This window comes from Adiantum capillus-veneris, chromosome 7 (genome assembly GCF_014529385.1).
Source record: "Adiantum capillus-veneris isolate H3 chromosome 7, ASM1452938v2, whole genome shotgun sequence".
Classification (NCBI taxonomy): Eukaryota; Viridiplantae; Streptophyta; class Polypodiopsida; order Polypodiales; family Pteridaceae; genus Adiantum; species Adiantum capillus-veneris.
The window spans coordinates 136,287,850-136,297,845 of record NC_140937.1 but is presented as its reverse complement, the minus strand read 5'-3'; the positions used below and the strand labels follow the sequence as shown (position 1 = coordinate 136,297,845).

The 9,996-nt window shown below is 38.6% G+C and overlaps 1 pseudogene; it reads left to right on the top strand.

Annotated features, from left to right (window-relative positions):
* Positions 1 to 3,662: 3,662 nt before the first annotated feature.
* LOC147454668 (uncharacterized) lies at positions 3,663 to 6,694 on the top strand (annotated as a pseudogene).
* Positions 6,695 to 9,996: the final 3,302 nt, after the last annotated feature.

Genomic DNA, 9,996 nt, shown 5'->3' with positions numbered 1-9,996 from the left:
GTGTTGTATTGAACAGTTTGCGTTCTATTTTGATTAATGAGCTCATGTAAAGAGAGCATTTCCAAAAACAAAAGATCGTTAGTTAAGGTTTCATGGCTCTTACTGAGCATGGAAATTTGCTCTTAATCTTAATCAAGGAGAGGGAAGAGAGGCTTCTCATAGCACTCCTAATTTAGTTTTAGTTTTGTCAATTTAGATGCTAGTTTGCTTTGATAGTGGGAAACTTTAAGTGGGTATGCTTGAAATTTTGGTTTCAACTCCTGAGAGAGGGCACGTTGTCGAGAAATTCGCGGTCTTGCCAGGAAAGCACCGGGCTTATGGCTGTGAGAGTTTGTGAGAAAACTCAACAAAAACTATATGAAGGAGTTAAACCATAGATGCCATGAAGACTAGGGTTTGGAAAGAAGTGCAATCAAAGAAGACTCACCCTTTCTCTCTTGCACTCACACACACACAAAGAAAGAACGCAAAAGAGAATGTCAAAACAATACGAAGATGAAAACATCAAGGCTATGGTCATATCGTATCATGGGTAATATGAAAGGGTTAACGGATGAGTTAATGGCATTCAATCTTGGCTGACCAAATAGGCTACGAATTGTTCTTTGGAATTGTAGTTTTGTGCTTACCATAATATATATATTTTGTCTAGTGATTGGGATTAATTGTGTGTACAAATCCTCTTGGTTCATAGCAAGATAACTATGCTTACATCAAAAGAAAAATTATAGTCTATGAGAGGTAGTATGATGGGATCCGGTGATAGAAGTATTTCATTGAGCCTTTCTGGGCCAAAGAGAAACACTATACGTTGTTGAAAGTGTATTTTACGGCTAATCCATACGTTAATTGTAATAGATTGTACATAGTGAAAGCGATAGAAATGATCATCATGTGGGTTATTCATCTAGGATAGTATGTGAGAAATGTAGATATGAGAGAAGTGAAGAGATGAGAATTTTCCCTCCCAAGCCCTATTCTTGCCCGTAGGCAATAAGGATACTGCGGGGAGAGATGTACCTGTAGCAAAGAGAACCTAAAATTTGTAGAGAGGATGAATTACTAAGAGTGAGAGAGATAGGTTTGGTTAAGGAGATGAGATTAGATAGATATATATATATATATATATATGTTGGATTAGAGATGAAAAAGAAAACAACAAGAAATCAAGAAAACATCAATGTAGAACACATCTTACTTGACAAACCCTTTGGCACCATTATTGATGGAGAGAGAAGAAGAGTGGATAATTCCACTTTGATTGATACATCAAGTGCAAGACCTTCTTTGATTAGAGTTAATCTTCCAAGGTTAGCTTGTTGCAAGAATGGATAGTCTCCCTCTAGGAGAAAGTGTAGGCTTGGGCTTATGTTAATGGGGCTAAGTAGAATTAGGCATTACTACTCACTCCCTCAAGAATTCCTCTCATCAATGGCTTGAATGCTTGAGTTCTCTCCAAGGAAGAAGAGGTCCCCTTTTATAGGTGAAGGGAACCCCCAAGGGTTTACACAAGAAGAGAGGAGCCAATGTGAACAGGAATTGGAAAAGTTGGAAATGAGCTGTCCCTGCATGATGTGGGCAGACTGGGGTCCAGTATTTTGATCATATCTCCTCAACTGTAGCTCCAAATAAAAAAGTAAAAATATGGGCACAAACTTCAGCTCATTAGCTACGATTTTCATTTTAAAATCATTTTCCAATTCGGATTGGAACCTTGTGTAAAAAATTCATTAAAATAGGGTCCATTTATGGCAGCAAAAGTCTTCATGTGGTCTCCTTAGCCTTGACTTTCATTTAATTCCAAAGGACACCTCATGCCATATGAAAGCATGACATTTCTCCTTGACAAAGTTTTGTAATCATGCTTGCAATAATGCATTAAAATAAGTGTATCTTTGAAATCATGCCACCTAGTGTCCCACTAGGATTTGATTCTCTCCTAGTAGCTATTTAAAAAGAAATATAAGAAAAGTATAAAAAATACATAGAATATATATATATTGGAGTTTACCCTAGATATAGGATCTAGCTAGGGTGTGAGATGATAATGAAATAGTAGAAATAAAGAATCAATGCTTTTTGCCCCAAGTTAAAGAGGCGGAGCTATTGATGCTTTTCCCATAGTATTTTCTGATGGTAAAGTAAGGATATGTTACCCTTGAGAAAAATAATAGGATGAGATAGAAGGCTTATTATTATACTTAAATATGCATATGTACATTATAGGAAAGATAATTATGTATCTAAAAAATTACAAGATAACTCTTGTAGCATGCGTTCCCACTATGTACGTGTCACAACACGACAACGTCGACGTGCTTTGTTTCACGATCTAAAAAGAAAATGTTGGTTTCAACTCATGAGACAGGGCACGTCGGCGTGCCTTGTTTCATGAGTTGAATACGGGCTCTGTTTCATGAGTTTTGATTAAGAGTTTGGTTAAGAGTTTTCATTAAGAGTTTGGTTTCAACTCATGAGAAAGGGCACGTCGGCGTGTCCTATTTCATGAGTTGAAAATGATGAGATCAAATGCTTCAAAGCAGACAGAAATCTCATCATAAAGAGTCTGATTATTAATCATAAAACAAGGCACATCGACGTGCCTTGTTTTGTGAGTTAAATCTAGATTTTTTTTCAAACAAAAGTTCTAAATCAATTTTTCTAGCCAAAATTTCTAAAAGCTTGTTTTACTTCTAAGACAAGGCACGTCGGCGTGCCTTGTTTTGGACAACAAAAGAAGAGAAGTTAGATAAATTTGATAATTTTTGGGTTTGAAACATACACAATTTTTAAGGTTTTTTATACAGGCTAAATAACATAAGGTTAGCTTTTGAATGAAGAAGTTGAATGTTTGATTTTCTCTTGATCATTTTATTGCCAGCCCATAGAGAAGTGTTGGGTCCTCAAAGCGTCCCAGACCAGCAAGATTATCAAAAGAAGATGATGCTAACATGCCAAGTACGCTTTTGGATGATGTTAGCCATGTGATGGAGACTCAATTACATGATTTTGGTGATGCTATGGAAGAGGTTGATAGTCAGCCAAATGCAGAAACTATTACACAGTGTGAGGATAGCATTCCTGCAGAGCTAGTGCCTCAAGAACAAGAACTTGCAATAGTTCCATTTGTGGTGATACCGGAGGTGGGGACTGATGAAAACAAAGAGGCTGAACTCTACTTGAACAAAGGAGAGGACATTCTAAATAGAACTAGGATGTTTACTTGTCATGAGTGTCCTCCGATTCCTCTTTGTAGAATGGTGACTCATGCTAAAGTAAGAGGTCTAAGAAATGAGGTTAGTAGTTTGAAAATAGCATTTGGCAAGGAGGTCTATGTTGCAGAGAAAGGGGATTTTATTGTTTCCATATGGTCATGTTCACGTGAAGAGTACTTGGTGACCCAAGAGATCATGGAAGAATGGGACCCCATTTGGAAAGTTGTTAATAAGGAGTTTGAGTAGGAGATCGTTAGGTCTCCATACCTTGCAATTCTTTCCAACAAAATGTTTCTGGTTTGGGATGGAAATCACAGGCTTATGGCATGGACTAGTGCCATAAAAGAGTGCTTTTCTCGCACTAAAGAAAAGCATCAAAGAGTCTTATGTACGATCATTGATCCTCGCAAAGTTCCAGAGATTGCACTGCTTTCAACACTCCAATGAATGAACTAGTGAGTATCGAAACTCTTCTACAATACGATATATCTTTTGTTGTTCTTATCATGATTTATTTGTTTTGGCTTTGTGTAGCTTGAATACTCATGCTCTTGTCCCTACGTCATTAAGGGATGAGATTGTGAACTGCATGAGTATATGTGAGGCAGACCATGAATCATATTTGAGTGATCTTCTTGATAAAGATCAAAAGGTCATTGCATACATTAGGAAAAAGATGTCAAAGGGGTCTGAGCCTTGGTTTCCACTGACTCGAAGATACTTGGGAAAGTTAGTATACAATGTGAGTATTTATTTTTCTTCTTTGAGTATAACTTTGAAGGACACTATATATTTTGTGTGAGATTATAATTTATTTTTAATAGGCTCAAATGACAATGGCTCTAAGCAAGAAGTTGGACCAACTAAGATTGACAGTGTCTGAAGAAGAGCTTGGCAAAATTGAGAAGAAAGAGAGTGAGGAGCTTGCTCATCGATTTGGAGATAGGATTGGAAAGGTGAGCTAGTGGTTGTTAAGAAAGATAATTTTCTGCCTCAAATAGGACTCTTCATTGTTAATTTTATATGTATCAACTCTTTTGTGTATGTAGATTCTGAATATAATTGATCCTCGCCATGGAGACGTTTGAAAAGAAAAAGTTCTAGCACTTCGTTGGGATAGTGAGAGTTTTGTGACACTAGAAAATTTGAATCTTATTGCGTTGTCTGATGTTGCTATTGATTCAAAGATACTTTGGCTTTCTCTCTCGGAAGCAAAAAAGGCAACAAAAACTTTGTTTCACTTGCAAAGAGGAGACCACTTGTACAGATAGTATGTGAACAATTTTATCTTTTTCTATTTTGTTTGTTTTTCATGGTTTGGATGGCCAACCCTTTTGATTGTTTCAGTTGGATTCGAAGGGAGCTTTTGCTAGAAAAGGTGGGTAGAACTGCAGATACCATTCTCAAAGACTTCATTGACATTCCTGGAGGGTTGCTACTTCCTGAGATTTTACTCTTGCTAACTACTACATGGAGGTGAAAATGGAGAAAAGGAAACCTTTGTTTCCTCTAGAGTCTCGTGGAGAGATTAGAGAGAAAGGTGTTCTCAACAAGGCACAAAGAATCCCAGAATTGTTGCAAAAAGCGGGGCAATGCTTGGTTTACAGGTCTAACTTTCTCCTCTCTACACCTTGCAATTTATATCTTATTTGAATATTTGTGAATATTTTATGAACATTATTTTGAGAAAGTATTCATCGCATAATGTATGTGTTTTCCTTTGGCTATATAGGTATTTCATTGCATTAAAGAGTAAAGAGCACAGTAATTCCATTCCCATATTTGCTCGTAAGTGGGTGGATTTGAATGATGAAATAACATGTATGTATCCTGTGGAAATGCAAGGATTAACTCCTTGGGAAGTAGAGAACTGTCCATGGTGGATCGACCTTGAAAAAGGTCATATTCTAGCAAATGAGAAGGAGCTTTGGATCAAGCATGGAGGAGACAAGGAAAAGGGAGCAGAAAAGGCAAGGGTAGAGAAAGAAAGTGTTGATGTTAGAGAGAAGGGAAAAGCAAAAATACAAGGTAAACCCAAATCTTCTTATGTGTATGTTTGCTTTTGAGCGTTTGGTATGTGAAAGATTTTTTTTTTTCTTAATCCTCTCTTTGTTCTTCTATGTATGCTTCTTTTTATGGTTGCTTTTTGGTTTACATAGATGAAAGCGACACTCTCAAGAAAAATCACATAAGCGTCTCTGAGAGCCTGGATGGTGGCTTGGGATATGAGCATGAGGAAGGCGTGGATGTTTTTGGTAAGAAGGATTTAATCTTATGTGTCTATGGCCATGCATATGTTAGCAGATTATGTAGTCACTCCATTTTGAAGTTTGGTTGTCTATTTTTAGGTAGTTCACTCTCTTTGAAAGCACGGAAGTCAATGTTATTTGTACACAAGCCTTGGGTTGCAGAGAATGGATTGAGATGTTCAGACTCTTTGTCTATTGTGGGAGACTATGTGCTCATTGGCAAAGATTTTGCTGAGGGAAAGAAGAATAAAGTTTACTCACAGATTCATGAACACGTTTTAAAACATAGAGTTGGATGCACTAAGTACACAAAGAAAGGTAGACATGTGAAGTGGGCTGCATATTTGTTTTTTTCTTGATTTTCCTTATGGTCACGATTTGCATGGGTCATCCATACGTCCTGCTTGGGACGAGCTTAGTGATGATCATGTGCGATATGGGATATCTCTATCTGCTGCCACACTCTCTGATTTCGGATGGATGTTGATAATAAGATCTACTGGAGGTAATTTTCTTGGTAGAAATCTCAAATTGATTTATTTTTTTAAATGTAATTTTGTAGCCATCGTATTGTAGGTGAGATTATGGGATTGGTGGAGCGGTATTGCAGAGTGTCAGGATTAGACATCTTCAGACGCATTATTGTGGTGCATCATACTCCATATGGCAGTATGACTCATTCTTCTTCTACCACAGAGGTTGGCAAAATTATTTTTTGTGTTCTCTAGTGCTTTTGTTATGTGTTTTACTTATTGACTATCTTATGCGCAGTACATGACCTCCATGATTTGGTTAGCTCATAGACATGGGCCGGTTCCTCCTGTGTTCCTTCGGGAGTCTAATTCACGTTTTGAGGCTCTAGGGATGAAGCCTCAGGACTCAGTCATGTATCACTACCTACCCATAGAGGCTATGGCACGTACAGATACGGGCATGGAGTGGCGAGGTCTGGTGCAGAGGAGTGTTTCTTTTGTTGCATGTTTCTTGGATATGCTATCTACACCAGATGCGATATGTTTGGAGCTTGGTTGTGGAACAACTCCATTGTTGCAAGCATGCCTTGGATATACACGTCTGTGTGTGTTGTTAGATCGGGACGATGGCATCATCTCATCTTTTGTGTTACCGCTATTGAGTAGCCACACAGCTCGATCATCCACCACTACATATACAGGGAGGGACGACGATGATGAGATTGATCCTCTTGGAGGGGTCACACCATACAACTAGTGAGAGTCTTCTACTTTATGGTCATCGTAGGGCATTGACTATTTCATACATTTGCATGTTTGTATCGATATTTATCTCTTTTGGAGTTTTCGATATTGGTAGTGGCCTTGTGGTTACTTTGTTATGCTTTTTTTTTGAAGTGTGTTGCCAGACTATGCAGAGGCGATGGCTAGAAGCATGGAGAGAGATCCGCGATATGATGTGAGGTTACAAGAATGTCGAAGTTATCGTCTTTTGTTTGTAGATGATGAGTGCGACTCCACTTGATATATTTTAAATAGAGCAAACTGTAACACTCTTTCAGATGTGCATTTTTTAAGTTAAACTGTGTCTAAAACTTCTAAGTGTGTGTATCTTTCAAATTGTTTACTTTGCATGCTATACTCAATATGCTTTTCATATATAAATGCATGTCTTTGTATAGTGATAAACACTAGATGTTCATGATTTCTATGATTACAAATTAGGGTTAATTTGTTTTATCAAAAAAGAAGGTTGTGAAGTGACAAGTCCTCCATCTAAAAGTGCTTGTTCATGTAGCTTTCAAATTCTTGAGATGTAATTGACTAGATTATCATGTCACTTTGTAGACTATGCAAACATCACAAGTTACTTTTGATTGTTTAAATGGGTGGACAAAGTGTTGATTTCTTTTTAGCAGGAATGTGTTTGCCATCATATTATTATGTTCATATGTTTCACTTTTTCTCTTTTGCTACAATGAATACATGTCTTATACTTTATGTGAGACATTCAACTTTTATCTTGTTTTGAAAAAATGTCTATGAAAGAGGCAGAAGTCGCTAGACTAAAAATAGTGCTTAGAGAATAATATTTTCTCGTGGTTCCTTTGTTATGTTTTTTTTTTTATATGTGTTGCTAGACTATGCATAGGCGATGGCTAGAAGCATGGAGAGATATACGCAATATGATGTGAGGTTACAAGGATGTCGGAGTTCTCGTCTCTTGTTTGTAGATGATGAGTGTGACTCCACTTAATATATTTTAAATAGAGAAAATTGTAAAACTCTTTAGTTTATATGAGATATTCAACTTTCATCTTGTTTTGAAAAAATGCAAAAGTGGCTAGACTAAAAATAGTGCTTAGAGAAAAACGTTTTGTCATGGTTCGCTCGGAATCCACATTCGCTCGAAAGGTCTCGCTCGGAGAACGGTGACACTCGTTTTGGCACTACTGCAGTAGTGAAATTTTACCAGTACCATGATGTTGTTTTTTTTTAATCGTTTTGTTTTTGTGCCATAGGTTGAGCTGTACCAAAGATTCAAGAAGGCTCACCCAACAGTGGTAGTGTCTCTTAGATGCTTCGAGGCATTGAAGCCATACTTTGTACGGAAGTTGAAGGACATAAATACTTGCTGCTGTGTGGTTCATGTGAAGATGCTCTATTTCAAAGAGGCCCTTAATCAAATGCGGCAGAACAAGTTCGGGCACCACGGGAAAGGTCACCTTTGCACTTGCTCCGTTTGTTGTAGAGGTGATGAGAGAGGAACGTGTTTTGCAAACCAAGCAGTGTGTCAGCACATCACCGTTATGTGGGAATCCATCATGTGCCCAAAGCCTCCAAATTGTGAATACCATGCAAAGAAATGCTTGATGGGGGACTGCTCACAATGTGGAGTACGGAGGTTGACATTTTGTCCCGATGAGATAGCAGAGGATAGAAAGGAGGTGTCTGTGAAGGTTTTCATGGAGGTTGGAACAGGACAGGTTCACGAAGGTGGGAGTTAGAAGAAGAGAAAGGACTTGATTGTGCAACGGATGAAAAATGGGACTTTTCTTAGCCTATTTTCAGCCCATCTGATAGGCTTCATTAGGCACAACTTTGTCTTCCGCTGGCAAGCCCAACAATTCAAGGACTGTTTGCAGAATTTTCCTAGCAACGTTGTAGTATCTGTTATTGACTTTGCAAAGAATTATTCCTTTAAAGTTCAAAATGAAATTCAGTCAATGCATTGGTGGTCTACCCAAGTCACAATACTTGTGCACATTACTTATTTAAGAAATGCAGCTGGTGGTACACAGAAGACGCTACACTTCTACATATTGGATGACAAGCAGCATGACAAATTGTTTGTACAACATTGTTTCTTGTTGCATGACAAGTGGCTGAAAGAACGAGGAAATTCTCTGCAACAACATTGGGTTTGGTCAGATGGTGCTGCTTCACAATTCAAGGCCCGTAGACCTTACTATTTTGTGGCCAGGTACTACCAAATGACAGGCTTGCACATGATGCATAACTTCTCTACATCCGGCCATGGAAAAGGTGAACATGATGGGGCAGGGGCAGTCATCAAGAGAACTTTGACGCATGAGGAATTGAAACCAGATGGCTGGCGTATGAAGTGTGCAGCCGATGTTGTCAACTTTTTGAAAGCAACTTTTCAGCCAAGAGAACAGTCTCAGAGGTGTAATACGCAAAGAGTCTTTTGGCTTATTGGCGCGAATGAAGTGCAACGCAATCTGCAATGGGACTGTGAGCGCATCGTTGGCTCCCACTCATTTCATTGTGCTGATGGCTATTCACAGGACAACCGCACCGCCATACGCTTTCGATCACTTTCATGCTTTTGTGATCCGTGTATGCGTGGGTTGTGGAGAAGATGCAGGAACAGAATTCACATTGAAGAATGGAAATATGTTTGCATCAAACCATTGCCAGAGTCCGGGAATACAATTAGGGATGACGAATCAGATGACGAGGAGGAGGGTGGAGATTCAACATCGATTTCGATGAGCCAAGTGTCCAACCTGCCACTATATGAAGGATGCCCTGAAATGTTAAGTGGCATGTTGTCCATATGGGATAATTTTGCAGTAAAAGTAGCTAAGGCAAACGAAGACTTCTACATTATCAAATGCACAGAAGTGTTGTACCAAACGGTGAAAGCACAAAAGGATAAGTGGCATAACAAAATTGTTAGAGGAGGGAAGGTTGTTGAAGGTTTTTTTATGGCCAAGTTGAAGGAAAAGCTGATACATACCGGCTATTGGATCACACATCTCCGGTAATGATCTACTCACATCTTGTTAGGGCCATACGTTTCCCGATGGAGCCTATTGCACGATCCCTAGGTCAAATTTTACAATACAAGTTGTCTACTGAAGTATATGAGAGGATATACAATAGCATGCCATATCATGATGATGAGAGCGACGAAGATGCGTCCATGTTACTTGAGCGCAATGAGAAGCCCTGATTGAACAACTAAATCCGGTAGTCAATAGTACCAAATCTGGTAGTCAACAGCACCAAGTGTATTCCGCACTATGTGCTTTT